At 36.0% G+C, this 23,449-nt stretch overlaps 1 protein-coding gene across 1 annotated transcript in view; it reads left to right on the forward strand.

Annotated features, from left to right (window-relative positions):
- Positions 1 to 23,449, forward strand: part of LOC150101745 (syntaxin-1A-like) — a 374,196-nt gene that overhangs the window by 968 nt on the left and 349,779 nt on the right. The gene's annotated exons all lie outside the window — the stretch shown is intronic.

Raw genomic sequence — 23,449 nt, forward strand, 5'->3', positions numbered from 1 at the left:
TAAGCCCACAATCACAGGCAACAATTCCAATGGTTTCTTTCTGAATATGCACTAAAATATAGAGATGTCGAAAATCCGCTAGCGAAATAAAAAAAGCTCAACTCTTCAGAATCTAAATCAATAAATCGCAGCACATTTCGTTATGCCTTTTCTTATGTGATTTTCATATACTGAAGATCTTAAAAATAACTCCAGAGCAATAATTTTAAAACTTCAATATATCGTTCTTAGTTTAACAATATGCTGTAAGATGTATGTGAATTATGATTCAAAGACACCCACTGATTTCATCTTGAATCCTTTTTATTGCTAATCCTATGCATTTAGATTTGAATATTCTGAATTGTAGTCCATGGTAAATCGTTGACGATTTGTGAAATCCATATATGATTAATCATGGATCACTCATAATTAACTTTTTGGAGATTACAACATGTCCAGATAATAAATTGAACTCAATTATATATATATATTTTCATATATATCATTAACATCATAAAAAAATAAAACAGTTACAAATTTAACAAGTCAGTCCCCAGTGAGTACAAGAACAATCCTAAATATGACAGCAAAATTAGTGTTGAAGTTTTTATATTTTATATAAAAGTAGAAATTCAAATGACATTATCATGGGATCAATGCAGATTTGCATGCAATAGCCAAATAGCTTACATTTCTTGAGTAGTCCATATAAAATAGTATTGTTGATATTTCCATCAGTGTTTCCCAACTTTTTTTTTTTTGGATCATGCCTTACCTCAGATTTTGATGCCCCCTGTAGCATAATAGTCAACCAAGTTCTGAAAAAGTATAATATAAATAGGTACTTCAAATAAAAAAGGAACATAGGTAAAACTGTTTTTAATTTGACTTTCTTCAATGAATATAAATTTTATATTGCACTTTGTATATTATAAAACATAAATCGAACTCAGTAAAATCAAATCCAAGTTAATGGATTTTATTTCCATTAACTTGGATTTAATTCCCAGATGAGTCTTTGACTCCATGAGGTCTTGGAGTAATAATAATAATATATGATCCTTGAGCTTGATGTCTGCTGCAAAGAGTTTTTGAGGTACTGATTTAGTCAATTTCAATCTTAAATCTGCATGTTTTATGATATCCAGATTTCTTTTTTTCAGTAACAAGTCATTTACAGCACTAAAGCCACATTCAACTAAATATGACAACATGAAGGGCAACAATAATTTTCATGCAAAACTAGTTGAATTTGGGTATTTCATTTCTGTCTCATCACAAAGCCATACCACTATACCTTTTATGTTGAATAAAGTTCTAATAACTCATCATTTTGCATTTCTTCAAGTTAAATTGGTACTGTTTACTTTTCAGAAGTGACAGATGCTATGATCTAACCTTAACCCACTTACGCTACCAAGTATTTATGTTGATCGCTGTACTAGTGTTGCCAGCTTTTTTTTTTTTCGGGAAGTCAGGATTGCAACATCGATAATTTATTGCCGAGAATGGTGGTATTTTTGAGTATATCAGTGATGAGGTGACGAATGCAACATCATTTTCTAATTTCCCCCCAAAATATTCAAATTGCTCCCTGTGGGGGTTAAGCCTCCCATTGGGAAATACTTTATTAGATTAATGTTTAAACAAAGAATCATGCAGGTTGCTGTGCAGTAATGACCAAAGAACCAATGATTCTAGAAAACATTTGGTTCTTGATAGTTGAATTAGGCCAATCTTTACTTATTATTGGATAATTGTTTCGTTTGAAGCAAGCATGAATTCTTGGTGATGGCTGTAGGAGCTTGGAGTTTCAATGGTAAACAGTGAAGGAGTGACTACCCATGGAAAGATTTGTCATAAGCATATCTAGGAATGGAAGTGTTTTGACTTTCAATTATGATTGTCACTTGTCTTCCCCGGGGCCATCTGTCCTCTGTTTATTGTAAGCCTTACATATACACAAACTCTTATTACCACCCAACACTAAAACAGGTGTCATTAACACACACAAAAAAAAAGAGCTATAAAGATCTGGTCCAATGAGCAAGCAGTAAAACTATAGCCATTCCATACTCTAGATTATCAGAAAATTAATAGAATACCACACACAAATACAACCTTCATGCCATCTTTAAAACCCTTGTAGACTTAACTCCATCAAGGGTCCTCTTCCTTGATGAGGAAGGGGATCCTTGGACAAAACTGGATGCACAATTCCTTTATAAAAAAAAAAATCACAAATGACATATTAAATATAATTAACTATGGTAAATCTGGCATTTTTGATTATGTTCTGGATATTCTACATAACATTGACTGGAAAAGCACCTGTTCCTTACATTACACCAAAACCTGGTACGAGTGCAAATTTAAAGAAGCCTGCAAAATTCTAATCAATCACCTTAATCTCAACAATAATAATCTGTGCTCAACAAACACTTGCCCATGGTATTTTGTCAGCTGGCTGCAGACTAGATAGAACTTTTTTTTTATTTAATAAAAAATAACTTTAGAAACAAAATATTTTTAACTTTAAAAACCTATATACAGTATTACTGACAAGCTTTTATGGAACTTTTTGAAACCTGTCATTAAAAAAAAAAAAATTGTGGTCTTGGGCAGGTATATTTTATGTGGGGCAAGTTGGATTTTGCATAATTTGTTGAGATTTGGTCATAATAATTAGGACTATGGTACTGTAGGATCTTAGTCATAATTTTTGAATAACAAACCACATCCCTTATTTTAAATATTGACTAGGCTACCACTATTGTTGTAACATTCTTCTTCTTCTAGTTTTGCAACTCTATGAGTTTTAGCTTGCAAAACAATTTTTAGCCATTCTTTTCTTTTCTATGCAATATTCTTCCAATTCTTAACTTTTAAAAGTTGTAAGATCCAAAATTCATTAACCTTTTCGTTTGCATGTGTCATTTTCTTGAAGTCAGTCCAGCTTTCAATTGTTTAGCTTTCTTAACAAGAGATTTTTTACAGGAATGGGTTGTTAGCCCATTGCCAAATCCCCAACCTGGAGGACCAGGCCTCCAAATTTTTGTCCCCTGGAGGCAGGGTGGCCCAGCTATACCCACAAGTACTGGGTACCCATTTAGTCGCCTCGCATGACATGCATGGGCTACATTGGGACTATTCTTTAACTCCGGTCACCAGCATAGTAATTGTTGATCTGACATGTTATATGAATTGTAACTTATTCTTTAACTCCGGGTGCGAGAGGGAATTGTAACATTAATGTTTTATTATTTTTTTTTATTATTATGTGACACCTCCAGGAATCCAAATACTCATCGAGGGAGGGCACCCACTCTACAACTCCCCACCAACTACACCAATGCCATCTACCACTCGCCAACATTTCCACAGACAATCGCAAACATCCATGCCTATGGCAGGATTCGAACCCGCAGCCTTTTGGCTAGAGAGCAGATACACTAACCACTTGGTCAACCAGCCTGGCATTTAAATTAACCTTTTAATTAAAGATTAATTTAAATTTGATTTCTGACTATGTAAAACAGGATGTAGCTTTGATGTTTTTATTCACTAGGGATCAGACCAGCATAGTAATTGTTGATCTGACATGTTATATGAATTGTAACTTATTTCTCTCTTTGTGTGTATGTTCCAAAGTGATGACTTTAATATGATCAAAATGTTGAGAAATATATTACTCTTAAAACATGGTAGTACTCTATAATTTTAGTAAAATTTGGAGTAGGGGGAAGTAAAAATTGAGTTTCTGAGAATCCTGATTAGTTCTGGCAGAGTTGTGCAACCCATATTTTTGATAATTTATGCAATCATTTTTACTAAGGCAATGTTGTTGTTGTACTAAGACTTGTTTCTTTAAGTGTTGTCTTTCCTGTGTGTTTTGTTTTACAAGGTATTATTATTATGGACTTCTATGGAGTCATAAGACTCATCGTGGGAGGTCCATCTTAAACAATACAAAGTCCATCATACTATGCCATTTGCTTCTGCATTTTCATCACTTTATCAGGCAATGGGTTCCATGGCCCCAACCATCCTTCATGCCAAAAAGCCGCTTCTCATCCTCTTACTCACCACCTCCGTTTTCAACTTTCAGGGATGGCCTCTTCTTCTACTATCTGAAAAATCGCCCCTATGTCAATCCTGTAAATACCTCTGTTGAGTTTAAATGTCTCAATCAAGTCATCCCTTTGTCTTTTATCTTTTCCAAGTCTTGTGGTTGGCATGTAGTGTAATAATCTCTACTTATTATAAGGCAGGACTAATCTGATTCTTTTGCCATGTGTTTAGTTGCTGTGTAGCCTATTTGGCTATAATAGTCTAGATTGCAAGTACATCTGATGTTGTAAACTGCTCCTTTCCTGACACACCTCATGCTATAGCTTCTGCAGCTGCCAAATAACTGTGTACTTTTTTCCTATAAAGCAGCTGATACTGTATAAATCTCAAATATGGAATACTGCTCATAGTGGCACCCAAAGATTCACTTGCATTGCTTGATGTTATTCAGAGGAGGACAATCAGATTGTTTCTCTATCCCTCAGAGAATCACTCTAGTCCATCTCGCACAGACATACAGTTTCTTCCTTGTGCTTTTTTTTCTTCAGGTACTTTCATGGTCACTGCTCAGCTGAACTATTAAGGTTGCTCTCATCTGATCTGTCTTGACACTTCTTCAGCTGGGTTTGCCAACTTTCCAGTCACATTACATGTAATCAATTTTAATCCTCCAATTTTGCAATTAAGGGTAATGTACCACAGGGTTATTTTTTGTTGTTGTTGCTGCCTGCTTCTCTCCTATAGATTTAAAATCTTCTCCATTTGACTATCAAGTCAAACCACAGTTTTGTTGATGACAGTACTTTGAACTCCTTTCTCATTTGACAGACTTGCACTACACTGATCATTAAATTTCTAGATTATCTGTTTGACACCCAAAATTCTGGCTGCATTAAAAAAAGGGGGGGGACTATGTGGGGAGGTAATTGGAAGGAGACATCCACATAACCTTTTAAGGAATACGTGAAGAACTGACTGGGGCTTCTGACCTAACATCCATTCTTCACCTTCATGTGGTACGTAGCCCATTAGTAGGTATCTACTTGGATACTGAACAAATGAGGATGTGCTGGCAATTTGGAATTTAGCTAATCAAATTGTATTATTAATAAAAATAGAATGGTCCTACAATTTGATGTAATTTCATGCTTGGAGAATCACCCAGTTAAACAAGGCCCACATGAAAAGAAGTGTACAAGAAAGTTTTAAAATGAATCAAAGTTGAGTTTTCAGAGGTGAACTGTACACAAATAGGCAAATACTATTGAAGAAAAAATGAAAGAACTTGAAAACAAGAACTAAACCTTGGAGATTCATTGGCAAATCAGTCGTTTCTTCAGGGAAGAAAACATTAATTTTGTCAGAGGCATATTGTGAGGTTGTCTGCAAGGATAGAAATCAGAACTTCATGGTGGTGGACTCTGAAAGTTAAAGCAGTCAAGAAAAAAGAATACTTATCAAAAGTTCATGGCAATTAAATCAACATGTCCTCCGACAGGAGAGAGAGAAAAATATAAGAAAGTGAAGCAATGTGTAAAAAGCAGCTAAACAAAAGTCATCAAAGACTTTAGTAAGAACATAAAAAATAAATGTCAGAAATCATTATTCTCTTGACCACAATGAGTCTTGTAACTCCATGGAGTTACAAGACTTTTCACTTTCACTGCCCTCAGAGGCAATATATTCTCTGCTCCTACCACTCTCCATGCAAAAAACTTACTTCTTACCCTTTTACTCACTACATTTTGCAATGTTCACGAATCGCCATTGTCCTTTGTTCTTTCCCCTTGTTCTGCCATATGAAAAATCTCTTCGGAGGTGAGCCAATAATAACCTTGCAACAGTTTAAATGTCTCAATCCCCACTCCCCATCTTCTATCCACAAAACTTATTCTGTGTGCATGCCAGTCTGATATTTTTGTTATCTATCTCTGTACCCTCTCCAAGGTGTGGTCAGTGTTCTCCTCAGTATTGCAATAATTCTCTGAAATGTCTTCTCAACTTTTGCAATATGTCCTCTAAACTTCAAATTTCTATTATACAGTCATCCTAAGATTCCTTCCTTCCTTCCTCCACATCTTCAGTATAACTTCACCTCTCAAAAATTTCCAAACCTTACATTTATTTGCATTAACCAGACATCTTTGTTCATTTTCTCACCTTTCCAATTTATGCAAATCCTCTTGAAGTGCCAAAATTTCAGTACTGTTACTAATAATTCTCCCAAATTTCACATCATCTGCAAACAATTGAATGTATTCCTGTAGTTCCATAACACTATCGTTGACATAAAGACAACAATAATGGTCCCAGTACTGAATACTGGAACTTCACTTACAACCTTCCTACTCCCTGATTCTGCTCTCCCATATACAACTCTCTCTCTCTCTGATCAGAAAGCCAGTTACCAATCCAATCCAGTAACCTGATAACCAAACTGAGATGTTGCAACTTAAAAACCAATTTGTCACATGTAGCACTCTGTCAAATGCCTTTGCAAAATAAAAAAAAAATGACAGCATATGCTTTACCATCACTTATTGCTCTTGTTACTCTGTTGTAAAAGGTAACCAGATTACTAAAATAAGAGCACCCCTTAAAAAATTCATAACTGGCCAGCATAAATATTGCCTTCATCTGCCTAATTCTGTATACAAGTTCAAAATCTTATCAACTACAGAAGAAATACAAATTGGTCTATAGTTTGACACCACTTCTATTCTATCACCACCTTTATACATTGGCACTATCTTACTCTCCTTCCACTGTCCAGGAACTTGTCCCATTGTAAAACTTACTTTAAACATCTAAGTTAATGGCATAGTCAGTTCCATGGCACATTCCCTTAAAACATCTAAATTCCATCTAGTCTCCCCTGCCTTACTGACATTTAGGGTGCTTAGTATTTGGAATACATCCTCTTCATTCGCTTCTAACACTTCACTCCTTATCCCTGTAGGAATAGGAAGCCTACTGTACCAGGATGGAACATTCTGATAAAGTGATCATTAATGAATTGAAAAAGCTTAGATATGGAGGAAAGAGTGGAATCAATGATAAAGGTGACATGAAAAGTAAAGATATTCTATAATCTGTATAAGTTACACATAGATACAGTTGAAAAATTATTTAATTTTTCACCTGTGTCTGCATGTAACTTGCATGGATTGGTGAATAATGCACATTTATCTTTCAGTAAACTTTATTTTGAATATTCGTATAGATATTCTGAATGTATGGAGTAAATATTTTTGAAAGATTGCTAAATGACACAAGTGCTAGAATCACAGAATTAATTATTCCAGAGCAATGCAATCATGAGTGCATATCAGTACAGGTAGAAAAAGTCTACCTGTACTGATTTAATTATTGTGTCATTTGTGTGTGTCATTTAGCAATCTTTTGAAAGATTGCTAAATGACACAAGTGCTAGAATCACAGAATTAATTATTCCAGAGCAATGCAATCATGAGTGCATATCAGTACAGGTAGAAAAAGTCATCAAAAATTGAATGTGGGAAAGAGGCAGAGTAGATGATATTCAACCAGAAATGCACAGATGAAGAGGTAAAAATCTTTTTACAGTGACTACATTTCATAATACAAAAGGCCTGGTTAGAAGGTTGAATTTCAAGTGATTGGAGTAATGCTCTCATAGTACCCCATCTATAAAAAGAGAAATAAAACAATGTGAAAATTATCTGACTTTCATACTGAGTGTTCCTGGTAAGATTTATACAGGCATGCTTGAATGAAAGCTAAGAATAATTTTCGAAGGGAATCTTGGAGAAGATCAAGCTTGGTTCATGCCAAATAGAGGTGTTCATTATCAGATTTTTACTTTAAGACAATTGTGGATTACTTAAGGGGTCTAAGTCAGATTACTGAGGAGATTTCCACATTGCCTTTAAGGAATGCAAAGAACTGATTGGAGCTTCTAACCTGATGTCCATTCATTGCCTTCACGTGGTCTGCCCTGGTAGTAGGTATCCACCGGGTATGGAACAAATAAGAATGGGCTGGCAATTTGAGAATTAGCTGACCAAATTGTATTCTCTGTTGACTTAAACCAGAAATAAACATAAGATTTTATGCCAGCTGGGGCATTGTCTGGTTAAACAATCTCTCACCCTCTGTTCTTCTCATTTTGGGAACCAGGGTGACGAACAGTGTGAAAAGTCAGCTACTGAAAACTGAACATCAGAAGAATTGAATATTATTATTACGGGCAACTCCAAGGAGTCGATAGACTCATCAAGGGAGGCCCTAACATCATGTCAAGAACAACTATTCGACATTCACACAGTATCTATCATACCTCGCCTTGAACTCATTCACAGTCATGGCACCCACAACAGACTCTGGCAGCTTATTCCACTCATTCACCACTCTCCAAGTAAAAAACCTAGTTCTAACACCCTTGCTAACTACACTCTTGTCCAGCTTCCATGTATGCCCTCCCCTAGTTTTCCCACCACCAGTCCTATTCTCAAAAATATCTTCTGAATTAATCTTATAGAAAGCCTTCAGTAATTTGAATGTCTTAATCATATCACCCCCCTTTTCTGCCTATCAACCAATTTCTGCAACCTACAAATCTTCCTGTTTTCATAAGGTTCATTCCATAGACCTGTTATCATCTTGGTCACTCGTCTCTGGATCCTCTCCACCTCCCTCCCCATCAAGAAGAAACCCTGGTGCCCATATCTGGGCACAGTAGTCTAGATGGGGTCTTATCAAGGCACGATATAGAGGAACAATAACCTGTTTGTCTCTGCTTGTTAAAATATTTTTCAGCAACCAAGTGATTTGATGAGCTGATTTAGCCACTTTTGCGATGTGCCTCCCCTAAACTTCAACTCCATATCCACCAACACACCCAAATCCCTGGCCTCGTCAATCTCCTGGAATATGGTTCCACCAGTGTGATATACTGCTGCTAATCTTTTCACCCCGAAATGCATAACCTTACAATTTGCCACATTAAATTGACATCCATTCTCCTTAGCCCAGTCCTCCAAACTATCCAAATCATCCTGCAAAATTTTGACGTCCTGTGCACTCACTATTGCTCTACCCAACTTTGCATCATCAGCAAACAAATGAACACTTCCTCTCAGATCCTTTCCTATATCGTTATTGAACAAATTGAACAGTAGTGGTCCAAGAACAGAACCCTGCGGCACACCACTGGTCACATGCCATCAATTGTACTCTACTCCTGAATAAACCACTCTCTGATATCTCTCCATCAACCACCTTCTTATCCATCTCACCAGCCCTATATCCCCCATATGCTGCAGTTTACTGATTAGAGTTCCATGTGGTATCCTATCAAAGGCCTTAGCAAGATCCAGTAGAATCACTGTAAACCCATTATCCTTATCCTGTTCAGCCGTCACTGTGTTATAAAATGTGAGCAAGTTACTGAGGCATGATCTACCCTTCACAAAACCATGCTGTCCCCCATACAGTATCCCATTTTCATCTATCCCATCCTGTATTTTCCTCTTGACTATTTTCTCCAAGACCTTGACAACAATTCCTTATATGCTGATCGGTCGGTAATTTACAACAGCAGTCTTGGAACCTCCTTTATGCAGTGGAACTATTTTCCCCTCTTTCCACCCCCTCAGGACTAACCCAGACCCGAGACTCAAACAAAATGGTCAAGGGTAATGACAATTCTTTAGCTGCTTCGCATATGACACGAGCTTGTATACCATCCAATCCCACAGATGTATTAACATTGAGGTTTTGTAATAGACTATTCACCTCCACTTCATTCACCACAATTCCCGTATAAGCTATTGGTACATTCATTCCTGCAATGTCACCACCTGGATGATATACTCTTGCATAGTGCTCGCTCAGTAATTCTACTATATCAACTGATTCGGTTACCTCCCTACCATCGGCATTCTTTAAAATCATTCTGCCATATACATTTTTTCTTTTACTTGCAATATATCGAAAAAACTGTTTGGGATTCTTTTTAGCCTGCATGGCTAATGTTCTTTCATAATCCATTTTTGCTTTTCTTACCACGCTCGTTATCCTTCTGGCCTGCGCTTTATACCATTCATGTGCCTACCGGTCACCTTTCTCCTTAAATTCCCTCCACAGTTGTTTCTTTTTTTGCAGCTCAAGCTTAATGGTGTTATTCATCCATTTAACCCCGACTTGATTTATTATTCAGACTCTAGGTATACAGTCAGCCATTGCCTCCTGCAAACACATCTTAATTGCCTGCCATGCACTATCAACATCTAGTCCTTGCAGTTTTACATGCCATGGCATTGAACCAATCAAACTCCTAAGCTTGTCATACTTACCAGCCCTACAATTCCACATGTATGCTGCCTTAATTGTAAATTTCACACCTTTAGCCACCTCCCAATTCAAGATCCTATGATCAACGTGGTCATATTCTTTACAGCCAAATTCTCAGATGCAATTACTAGGTCAAGCACTCTCTGACCCCTAGTATTTTCCATTACATGCTGTCGCAGATAGTTATCCCTTGATAACCCCATCAAATCCAATTCCTCCTTCCATTCATTTCTTCTATTTGTTATGCATACTATCTCCACCATCTATTCCATCACCTAGTCTATAACAGCACCCCACTGTATATTTTGTTCTGCTAGTCTCAATCTCAAACCAAATAGCCTCAAATGTGCTCTTTTCTCTATCCTGCAGTTCCACTTCTATTCTCCTTGGCTGCAGCTCATCAGCTGTCATCCATAACACTCCTCCCCCATTTTATTCTCCCTGTCACTCCTGAGCACACCATACCCCTCACATTCACTCCCACTAGCTATATCATCTTCTGTCAGCCATGTTTCACTAATGCCAATAACCTGTGGTCTGGAAGTGCCAACCAAGGCCAAAATTTCTTCCTTCTTGTTCCTAATACTTCTGGCATTAGTATACATGAATTACAGAAGCCCATTTCTCCCATCCCTATTTTGATGCCTTATACTAACTATTCCATTCTGATTTGTTGTCCTTTGTACTTGCTCGGGCATATTACACATATTCATACACTCAACTGTCTCCCTAAAGTTTGCATATCTACTCTTCCCCCCCCCCTTAACTCTAGTTTCCCTGATTCTGCACATCCTTCCACTTCATTCAGCAACACCTTTTCAAGTCTCCATACACTAAATCCATTCAAATGTAAACTATCCATCTTATATAAATCCTTTCGTCCATCGAACTCGCTCCACAAATTCCACACCACTCCTCCTGGCACCATTAGCATGAGTATCATTGGAAAGGAAATCAAACTTGCAGAAGAACTAGAAAAGTTCCATATGAACATAATTGATATTATTGAAACAAAGAAGTCTAAAACAGGTGAGATTCTACAGAATAATAAATATAGGATATTATATTCATGCAATAATGATCATGAAAAGAAGGATAGCATTCAACACCAAACATGAAGATATAGTCTCACTTGAAGGCAGTTTCAAGTGGAGCTATGTAGGCAAACTTTAATTTTTTAGAAAAAATGGCAAATTAAATATGGGAATAGAAAATTAACTGAATAAATTTATATGAAATAATAGAGAAATTAATTAAAATACTAAACTAGCTGTATACAAGACGGTATTCAAACCAATTTGGACATATGGATCTGAGAGCTGGGTTAGTAATAAAACACTTGATCAAAGATTGGAGATCATAGATACAAGAATTTTGAGAATGATCAGGGAACACATGGCAACAGTGGCAGTTTAATATTAAAATCGAGGATATTAATGAACTTGACATTGGCTCTGCTAAATGCTAACAGTCTCAGATAGTATAGTCACTTAAACAGAATGAGAAAGGAAAGGTTAGCAAAACAAGTGTTTTGCTTCCTTTTCCAGAATGACAGGAAAAAGACCTGGAGGAAGACTGTCTAGATGGATTAATACAGTGAGATGTACCTTAAGACAGAAATATGGGTCTGATATTATTAGGGTCTTGACAGTTTAATTTGGAGAAAAATTGTTGATGCAAATTTAGGAATAATCTTTTTTTCATATATCACTATCGTAATATCCTGTACGCCAGTAAGGCTATATATATATATCAGGAATTTGTGATGAACTTCAAAATGGGGAACTGAACAGTGAAACTTATTTGTGTCTCTGCTCTTACAAAAGGTTTTCCTGTGAAAGAAGTCAGATTTTTTGAGTCATAGAACAGGAATCTGAGAAAGAAACTGTAAAAGCTGGTCTTTGTTAGATCTAAATAGAAGAATAGGGAATGAATCTTTCTAGATGTATAGAAAAAATAGTTTTAATGGAAGTTATGTACTAATCATATTAAAAAAAAAAAAAAAAAACTCATTGCTTACACATGTAACAAAAATTATATAGAATTTTATTCAAAAACTCCAATATATTTCAATCAATGTTACGTGGACATCGTCAAGGAGAGAGAGAGAGACTGTTAACTACATTTGAAACATGAATTACAATTAGTCATAAATTATGCATATATTAGCTTATGTCTGTCGCAGCTAAAGTATATGATATTACACTAGTATAGTTCAAAGGAACAGTTGCAGAAAGTTGCATATTATTATTATTACCGTATTTACTCGAATATAACTCACAATTTTTTCCCCAAATCTAAAGTTAAAAAATTGTTGTGCAAGATATACTCGGGGATTTTCAGAAACTAAAGTTTTTCAGGAAAAAACTAAATTGACGTTTAGAATTAAAACTTCAGTATTCATTCTTATTTATAATTGCTCACATTATTTATAAAATGAATTCATTTAAATTTCAATTATCAGTGTTATTTATGTGATATATTTGAATCTCTATCGACAATACTTCTGTAATTAAATTAAACAGTTTCATTGCTTGTCCTTTTATCATTTCGGAATTATTAGATCATGATTTTAAAAAAAAACTGAAAATGGGTATGATATGACTTACGAAGAATTTCCTATTAATTATCACTACTTCTAGTCTCGAGAGCGGGACTAGAAGTAGCGATACTTCTTCCATCTTGTGTGCATTGTTAAGGTCATCATCTACCTAAATAGTCATCTCCGCTCACATTCAGGGCATTAGAAATGCTGGGTTTTAAAAAACTCTTGGCAATTATTTCTGGCAAAATCATGTCCCAAGCTCTCAAAATCTAGTTGCACAACAGTTCTAATAATGGTCTCTTAATCTCCCTTTCTGGAATCAAGTCCTAGCTGCTGCCTGCCATCTACTCAGTATTGTAGAATTTTGATACGTAATCCTTGAATGGTTTGTTAACCAATATAGACAAGGTGTAAGACCACCAGGAATAATGACCACATTGGTCTTCATATCAGAAAATTGTTTTATTATTTCAGGTCCTAAGTCTCTGTGGAAAATATCCCACACGAGGAGAGCTGGGCGTTGAAATAAGGCACCTTACCATTTGCCCCAAACTGTTCTAACCCAATTTTGAACCATCGTAGTGTCCATCTACCCTTTTTTGAACTTTTACATAAATTCTAGAGGGAAATTTCCCCTTCAGCATTGTTTTACTTTTGAATATTGTGTAAGGAAGCAACTTTCTTCCATCTGCAGTAATTGCAAGCATGATTGTACATTGCTGTCATGTGTGAGGCAAACTTTTTAATTTCTTTTTTCATAAAATAAAATCAAGGGTATTAGATATATGCAAGGGCAAGTTATATTCAAGTAAATACGGTATATATACAGACATCTTCATTGAGTATTTAGACTCATCGTGGGAAGTCTATTTAAAATAATAATAATAATAATAAAAAAATTAACAGTTGTCAATACCTGCACAGTTCCTGTCATATTTTGCCTTAAAATCATTCACTGATAAAGCACAACTGACTGGCAATTTATTCCATGGGGTTGTTATAAGATCAATGGTGGAGAAGTTCTACAGAGAATAGTGGGAGATCAGGGGAGAACCAGAGGTCATCCCTGGAAACTGTATAAAGAGGAGTGTGAGTAGGGGAGTGAGAGGCAGGTTTTTTTCGTGCAGAGTTGTGAATGATTGGAATGCCTTGCCTGCATTCCAATCATTCCTCTTTGACTCCATAAGGTCTTGTTTAATAATAATAATAATAATAATAATTATAATAATAATTTACCACTCTCCAAGCATCCAAGCAAAAAACTAGTCCTCACTCCCTTGCTAAGCACACACTCTTACTCAATTTACATGGATGTCCTCTAGTTTTCCTCACATTATTCATGTAGTGAAATATTTCACCCACATTAATCCTGTAAACTTCCCTAAGTAACTTATGTCTCTATCATATCTCCCCCTTATCTGCTGATCAACCCACAAATCTTCAATCTCTCTTCATAAGGAGCATTGTACAGTCCTGCTACCATTTTAGTTGCTCACATCTGAATCCTTTCCATCTCATCCACATCTCCAAGAAATCCAGGTGACCAAATTTATGCACAATAATCCAGATGAGGCCTTATAAAGAGGAATAATAACTATCTCTGGATGTCATGATGTTCCTGAGTATCCTATGTGCTGTTTTAGTGACTTTGCAATATGCTCTCTAAATTTCAACTCTCTCTCTCTCTGTTTCTGGAGTAGGGTCCCATTAATATGATACAAAGCTGGTTATTTTTTCACTCCAAAATGCATAACCTTACACTTTGCCATGTTAAATTGGCATTCGTTCTCCATTGCCCATACTGCCAGTCTATTTAAATCATCCTGTAAAATATCAACATCATTTTTAACCATTTTTCTTTCTAATTTTGCGTCATCTGCAAACAACTGAATATTGCTGGCAAAGGTTGGTCGATTGGTAGAGCCTCTACTACTAATGCTCAGTTAAGTTTGAGCGCAGTTAGTAGTTAGAAGGGGGCCAATCGTTCGATGCTGTTGGCACACGCCCCTTCGATGAGTCTTTGGACTCCCTGGAAGTGTCAAATAATAATAATAATTTCCCCTCAGATTATTTCCTATATCATTAATGAACAAATTAAACACTAGTGTTCCAAGTACAGAGCTCTGTGGCATGCCACTAGTCACAGGCCTGCAAGACTGTGCACGTGCTTTAACTGCTGTCTCTCTCTCAATCAACACCATCTTCACATCCTACCCATTTGATGTAACTTATGTATCAGGATTCCATGTGGTGTTCTATCAAATGTCTTTTCCAAAGTCCAACAGTAGGACTTTGTAGAACCATTACTTTTATCCAACCTGGCTGTCACTTTATTATAGAAAGTAAGTTCTCAAACATGATCTATCCTTCACAAAGCCATGCTATCCTCCCATAACAATATTCCATTCCTATCCACCTAGTCCTGAATTTTGTCTTTAATCAACTTCACGAATACTTTGACCATCACTCGTGAATTACTAATTGGTCTATAATTAACTACTTCTGTCTTGGAACCACCTTTATGCAAAATAATTATTGAAAAAAAAAAACTTACAAACAATTAACAGTGATCAAGTTTTAAAACTTGGATAATGGCCTGCAGTCTGATTGGTTTGGGTTCAGATGATTTGTAGCATTTCACATGTTTCAAGTAAAAGATGATCAAATTTGAACTTACTGGAATGATGTTTTGTCCAGTTCCAAAGAATTCTGTGCTTAGTGTCAATAGTGTGAGAAGCAAGGCCAGACTTGGCAGATTCCAAAAATGTAATATAGTCCTGATGTTCTTCAATTCTAATTAAGGTAGATTAAAAAATAAAATTATTTTATTTATTAAATTTAAAAGTAAATTTATTAAAAGGTAAATTAAAAAAAGATCTAGAGAGAGCCAAGGTCTAGGTAGATTGATTCAGTCAGAAGTGACCTTCAAGACTGAAATATGACAGTATCAGAATGTCGGCAAGTGATAGACTTATTTGGAGGAAAACTGTTAATAACAGATTAGTAATAGTATAAACTTAATCATGTAGTGTTGTCATGGCATCCTATACACCAAGTGAGGGAAGAAGGTACAGGAGTATGATTGGATGTTAAATCAGGTGTGAGACAAGATTCACATTATATCCATTGTCACTTATCATCTATATGGATCATATTCTTAAAAGAAACTGGCATTAAATCTGAATATCTGCGATATTAATTTTAGCCCTTTACTCTATGCAGATGATGATATACTTCTAAAGAAATCCATTACTGCAGGAGTTAACATTAACTAGATTGTGAATACCCCCAGCACTAAGCGCTAGGAAAATAACTAGGAGTATTGAGAAACAAGTAAAACATTTCAGCTGTTTATTTAGGAACAATTTGTGATGAAGATGATACATGATATGATAGGGAGTGAACTGGATAAATTTATATTGAATAAGAGAGAAATTAGTCAAATACAAAAGTTTTTATATACAAGACTGTTCAAACCAGTTGTAACTTATGGATCATAAAGCCAGATTAGAAATAAAACACTTAATCAGGAAGTGGAGAGTACAGATATGAAAGTTATGAGAAAAATTAGTGGAATGAATAGATGACATCATTGGCAGAACTTTATTAAACACTAAGATATCAGGAAGGTGCTTGACATTCTCATTCAGGAATGGAATGGAGCTAATCTCAGGAGTGATATCTATTCATTGCCATGATGGCAGGAAAATGATCCAAAGGAATCCCAAGATATAGATTGATTGATGCAGTAAGAAGCGCAGCCTTATAAGATCCAAATGTAATATCTGACATTGTTAAGATCCAGATGGATAACAGATTAATTTGGAGTTAGATTGGCCATGGGATGTAACCTTTTCATGTAGTACTATCATAACATCCTTTACACCCCTCTGAGTATATATATATTAGAAATTTCATATTTAAAAAAAAAAATAGTGTCAAAAACTTGTAAATGGATTTTTTTGTAGTATTACCATGTAGAAGCCATGGAGGCATGACTTCCAAAGCCTCATTTTTGAATCTCCCTTAAAAGACTATACAAAAAAAAAAAAATCTCCTTTTTACCTCCTTATACTCAGATGATCTTTGTACAGTTTACAATAATGACCTCATTCTGTCATATCCTGTTGCTCTGTGCAATAAGTATAGAAGGCAGGTGACTAGTAGTGTACCTCAGGGCTCAGTACTTAATCCTCCTCGGTTGTTTAATTTGTACATTAATGATATTGGAAATAATTTGACACGAAATATTCACGTTTTTGCTGATGGTGCAAAATTGGGAAGAGTGATAGTCAGCGAAGATGTTGTGGATATTTTAAATATGCTGGCAGTATGGGCAGTGGTAAATTGCTGTCATTTTAACACGGCTAAGTGTAAGGTGATGCACTTTGGGAGGATGAGATCACATGTTGTGTACTCGATTAATGGAATTGAACTGCAAGAAGTTGATGAGGCAAGAGACTTGGTGGTTATTGCTTACAGAGAACTGAAGTTTAGTAGGCATATTGCAAAGGTTGCCAAAACAGCACGTCAAATTACATGGTTGTTGAAGAACATACTGACAATATGGATAGGGAAAGTATTGTTCCACTTTCTAAGGCATTAATAAGGCCACATCTGGACTATTATGCACAGATCTGGTCACCTGGATGCCTTGGCAAAGAGGATCCAGAAATGAGTGACAAAGATTGTTGCAGGTCTGTGAAATGTGTCCTGTGAGGATAGATTGAGGTCTGTGGGCTCCAAAAACTAGCTGATAGGCCTAATAAGAGGAGATATAAGAAGCATATAAGTTGTTAAAGGGGTTTTATAGGATTGATACTGATGACTATTTTTTTTCTGTACAATGCAGAAAGGGAGAGAACGAGAGGTCATCCTTGCAAATTGTGTTAGTGTGGTTAACAAGGCTGTTAGGACTAGATTAATTGTGGAATGCATTTCCAGAGGTGGTTGTGAGTGCTTCATCTATGAATGAGTTTAAGAAGTATGATAGGTATTGTGCGAGTAATGGTTAGTGTGTCAATCTAGGGTCTCTCATGATGAATCTTCTGACTCCATGGAGACACTGTTATAATAATAAAAATAATAATAATTGTCCTGTAATTATCTGATAGACTCCTCTCACCAACATGCACTGGTATTTTATCCCTCTTGCTATATATAAAGCTCTATAGATTATATTTCCTTAATCTGTCCTCATCCTCATGTGATCTGAGATATTCTTGGTTATTGCCTCTGCATTCTCTGTTTCCTTATCACCCATATAATCAGATCACCAGATTTGTGCACAGAAATCCAGTATGACCTCATTAGTTCCTTATACAGTGGAACTCTCACTTCCTTATCTGTACTTGTCAGAATTCTTTGCATTATAGTAGAGACATCACAAAAGCTGAAGAGGTGACAGGTTTTGTGATTTTTCCCCTGAATTTCAGTTCCTGTCCCCATTCCCAGTTTCCTTGCCTCTATAACAACATTGAAGTGATATCTCCCCCCATTCTTTATCCCAAAGTACCAGCCTATTCAAATCCTCTTGCACCAGCATCACATCAGAACTTCCTGACATTGCTGTTTGTATTTAGTTTCATCAGCAAACAATTGAATGTATCTTTCCACATCCCTGAATCATTGATGTTCAAATGAAACAAAAGTGGTCCCAAAACAGAACCCTCTGGTATTTCACTTGTCACCTTACTTTCTCAGGACACTGCATCTCCATACACAACTCACTGGCTCCTATCAGTCAACCAATCCTGTATCTACCCTACTAACTGACTATTCATCCACATTCTGGTCAGTTTCAACAATAGTTTGTCATTACTATTATTATTAAACAAGACCTCATGGAGTCAAAGACTCATCTAGGAGGTCCTTTTATCTCACACACATCTCATCATACCGGGTCTTAAACACATTCAAACTCCTTGCAGACACCACACTCTCAGGCAAGGCATTCCAATCATTCACAACTCTGCACGAAAAAAAACCTGCCTCTCACTCCCCTACTCACACCCTCTTTATACAGTTTCCAGGGATGACCTCTGGTTCTCCCCTGATCTCCCACTATTCGCTGTAGAACTTCTCCACCATTGATCCTATAACAACCCCTTACCAACTTGTAGGTCTCTATCATATCTCCCCTCTTCCTTCTCTCCACTAGACTCTGCAAATTACATCTTTTCAATCTTTCCTCATACTCGACATTCCAGAGGTCAGAAACTACCTTAGTCAGTCGCCTTTGGACCCTTTCCAACATCTCTTCATCCTTCTGAAAACCAGGCGACCAAATCTGGGCACAATAGTCCATGTGTGGCCTAATCAAAGCTTTATACAATGGAACAAGAATCTCCCTACTTCTACACGTCATTGTCGTCCTCATCATTCCCAGAAGTCTTTGTGTTGTCTTCACAATTTTGACGATGTGTCCCCTAAATTTTAGATCCTTATCCACTATCACTCCCAGATCTCTTATTTCCTCTACTTCCAACAATATATTCTCACCAAGCATGAATTCTGCATCCCATCTTTGTTTTCCAAATTTTAAAACCTTACATTTTGCAACATTGAACTCACATCCCCATTTGCTTGCCCAATCACTCAATTTATTCAAGTCTTCTTGCAAGGCCACAACATCTTCACTGTCATGTGGTACTCTGCCAAATGCTTTAGAAAAATCCTCGAACTGTATGTCATAGTATTATAAAATGTAACTACTGTATTTATAAATGTATGAGATGATATACTATTAAATCCAACACTTGTGACTCATGTGTTGCTTTGACTACATTCTGTATAAGGTAGCTGTTACTAAGTAGCACAAGGAATTGTCTCCTCATGGACATGCTATTTCCTCCTTTGTCAGTGCTTCCATAGTTAGTCATCCGTCATCACCTTCCTCTCTTGCCGGTCTCATCTCCCTCTACATTTCCTTGCCTATAGCAACACCTCACTGAATATCTAAAATTCATGCTCACCTCAATCTCAAACCAAATGACTTCAGTGCCATTATCACTACTGCTTTCTTCAGGATCCACATGGAGGGGGACGCAACTCTTCTAAGATCATCTGTAATATCCCACTTTGTCTTATCTTTTCTGTCTCTTTTTAAAAAATTCTATATCCATCATTCTGTTCCAGTAAGTTTATCATACTCTGTTAACCATTGTCTCACTGACTGTGGTGTGTGTGTGTGTGTGTGTGTGTGTGTGTGTGTGTGTTTGCACGTGCTGATTCTATCAAGGCCACAAACTCTTCACCCTTATTCCTAATATTCTTTCATTAGTAAATAAGCATAATAACTCGCTTCTGTTTCCTCATAATTCCTCACCATATCATTTGAGTCCATTGACTTTGTTGTTCATATTGAGGCCATACGTGCATCATCCTTATCTTGTATTCCCATGTCATTTACTACATGCTGATCCTGGTAGCTTGCACTCATTCTTCCAACCTCTGCTTTTCGTTTCTCCTGACTGGCCACACACCCTTTGTCTCCTCAACAATCTATCCAGCTTCATACTACTACTCTCAAATGCAGACTATCTACAGCAAACAGTTCTTTCTCATTTTAAAATTTATCCTATACATCTGCATACTCAAGCCTCTCTTCCTGCACATTATAGCTCTCATGCCATTCATAATCATTGCTGTTCTCCTCAGTTCCTTACTATCATCATACCTTGGCAGCATGCTCACTGTTTTCTTTATCACACTCTTCTGCTTCACTGTCTCTAGCGACACTTGCAAATTCCACATCACCTCATTCCTTGCAAATCATTTGTTTCTGGAAGTGCAGTAAACTCTTTTGCACTTCATCTCCTCTCCACAGCCTCAGTCACTTTTCCATTACTCCTCTCAAATATGATTTTGACACCTCTATTTTTCATATCTTTTACCAGTCCCCATACAGCACCATTTTGCTTTTCACCTTCTATCAGGTCGTCCCAAAAGTAATGTTGTTTTTTAGCATACAAAGTTTTGAAAGGAATGTGGTGTCTGCAAAGAGTTTGAATGTGTTTAAAACACTGTATGATGAGCTGTGCGTGTGTGATAAAAGGACCTCCCAGATGAGTCTTTGATTCCATGAGGTCTTGGGGTGGTAATAATATAAAAGATCATTTGCTAATTTGATCAAGTATATGTTCTCCATTTGAATCAGTAATGCTCTTCCAACATTGTGAAAGCTTCATAATGCCAATTCCATAGTATTCAGGAGGTTTAGAGGAAAAGCAGTTGCATAGGCTCAATTTCAGTGCCTCTGATGTTACTTACTTTAATCCTCTTCACTCCACCCCCTTGGGAGCATAGGTCTTCCACCACCATTTTCCACTGGACTCTGTTTTTTGCTTCTGCTTTTATTTGGTTCCAGTTTTTATCAGTATTTGTTATTTCTTTCAGTATTGTTCTTTTCCATGTTTCTCATGGCCTTCCCCATGTTCTTTTACTCTGTGGGTTCCAATCTAGAGCCTGTTTTACTATTATTTTATTTTATCTTCTTTCCTCAATGCCCCAACCCTCCATTTCCTTTCGCCTATTTGTTGCAATATGGGTTTCTGGTTTGTCTCTGCCATCGTTCTTTGTTTGATATTTGTTTTGGCCAATATATTCCCAGTATCATTCTTAAACACTTGTTTAGGAATACCTGGACATTAACTATATTTTTGTTTCTGATACATATATTAGCATTGCCTTTACATTTGAGTTAAATATTCTCATTTTAGTTTTTATAGACATGTTTTTCCAAATATTTCTAAGTTGGTTGAAAGTTGAATAAGCTGTTTCATTCTATTTATATCTTCGGTATTTCCTCCTTTTACTGATACTATTGAACCAAGGTATATAAACTGTTCTACTTCTTAAATCGGGTGTTTCCTCTATTGTTATTTGTTTATTTTGCTTTGCATTTATTTTCATCAACATTGTTTTATTTTTTATTTATCCTAAGACCAACTTTTTTGGCTGTTTCTACAATTGTTTTTGTTCTATATGATGGTGTTTCTGTGAAAGTAAGCAGATATCTGTAAAATCTAGGTTGTGGAGTTGGTTTTGAAGTAACCATTGCAATCCTGTATTTCCATGAGATACTTTTCTCATCACCCAGTCTATGAAAATTAAAAACATAGTAGGGGAGAGTATACAATCTTGCCTTACTCCTGTCTTTGTTTTAAATGGTTCTGAGAGGGAATCTCCCTGTATTACTTTAATTTCAAAATCTTCATACATTTCTTTAATTATTCTTATTTTTTCTGGGAGTTCATAATGTCTAAGTAGTTTCCATAGGGATGATCTGTTTATACTGTCGAAAGCTCATTCAAAATCAATAAAATTTAAACATAAGCTTGCCTGCCATTTCACTGATTGTTCTATGATAATTTGTAAAGTAACAATGATCAGAACATGCAGGATTTAGAGTCATAATCTATTGGCTCTAAATCCTGCCTGTTCTTCTGATCTTAGTGGTTTTTCTATTTCTCTTTTGATTTTTTCTAATATTATCCTTTCTAGTATTTTACTTATAACACTCAGCAATGCCATACTTCTTCAATTTTTGCATTCAGATAGGTTCCCTTTTTTGAGTAATTTAACCAGTAATCCAGTATTCCATTCCTTAGGCCACTCTTCTTTTTGCCACATCTCATTTAGTAAGGTATATAATATCTCTGCTATAAGTTTTGGATTTGCTTATAGTATATCACCTGGTATATTGTCTGATCCCAGTGCTTTACCTGTTTTGATTTGAATTATTGCTTTTGTAATTTCTATTTTTGTTATTTTATTCAAATTTATATCCAATGATGCATTTTGTTCATTTCATTCTGTTCTGGTCACCATCAGTCATTTCTTGAAATTTCTCCAGGAAGAATTCCACCCATCTATTTATCTTTTCTTTTTCATTTAATAATAGTTTTCTTTCTTTATTGTATATGGGAAAACTATCCATTTGTTTCCTTTTCCACTTAATTTCTTTGTACAACTGCATATATAAACGATGGTGTCATTTATATATGCAGCATCCTCTGCCTCTTGTGCTAGATTTTCTATGTATTTTCTTTTGTTTCTTGCACTTATTTTTATTTTGTTAATGCTCTATATCTTTCTGTTTGTTCTTATTCAGCATGTTTGCCAGTCTGTAAGAGTATCTCTTTTATTCCCCCCCCCCCTATTTTTACTTTGGTGTTTTGTGATATCCATTCTTTGTATTAGTTCAAAATCCCAATATTTTTTCTGATGTGCTTATTAGTATGTCTTTAATATTTGTCCATTTTTCCCTCTATCTTATCTCCTCCTCTTTTTTCGAGTTTATCCCATTTATCCTGTAGGGTTGCAAATTTATTTCTAATCTCTTTATTTTTGAGTTTTTCAGTTCTAAACCTCTTCCTATTGTTCATTGTTTATTTTTAAATATTTTTACTTTTATGGTAGCTGTTAAGAGAAAGTGATCTGAATATGCCTTGGCTCCTCTTTTAACTCTCACATCCAGGAGTGATTTCCTCCAATTCCTTGTTATAATTACATGGT

This window comes from Typopeltis vanoorti, chromosome 11 (genome assembly GCF_054136105.1).
Source record: "Typopeltis vanoorti isolate ZY-2024b chromosome 11, IOZ_Tvanoo_1.0, whole genome shotgun sequence".
Lineage (NCBI taxonomy): Eukaryota > Metazoa > Arthropoda > Arachnida > Uropygi > Thelyphonidae > Typopeltis > Typopeltis vanoorti.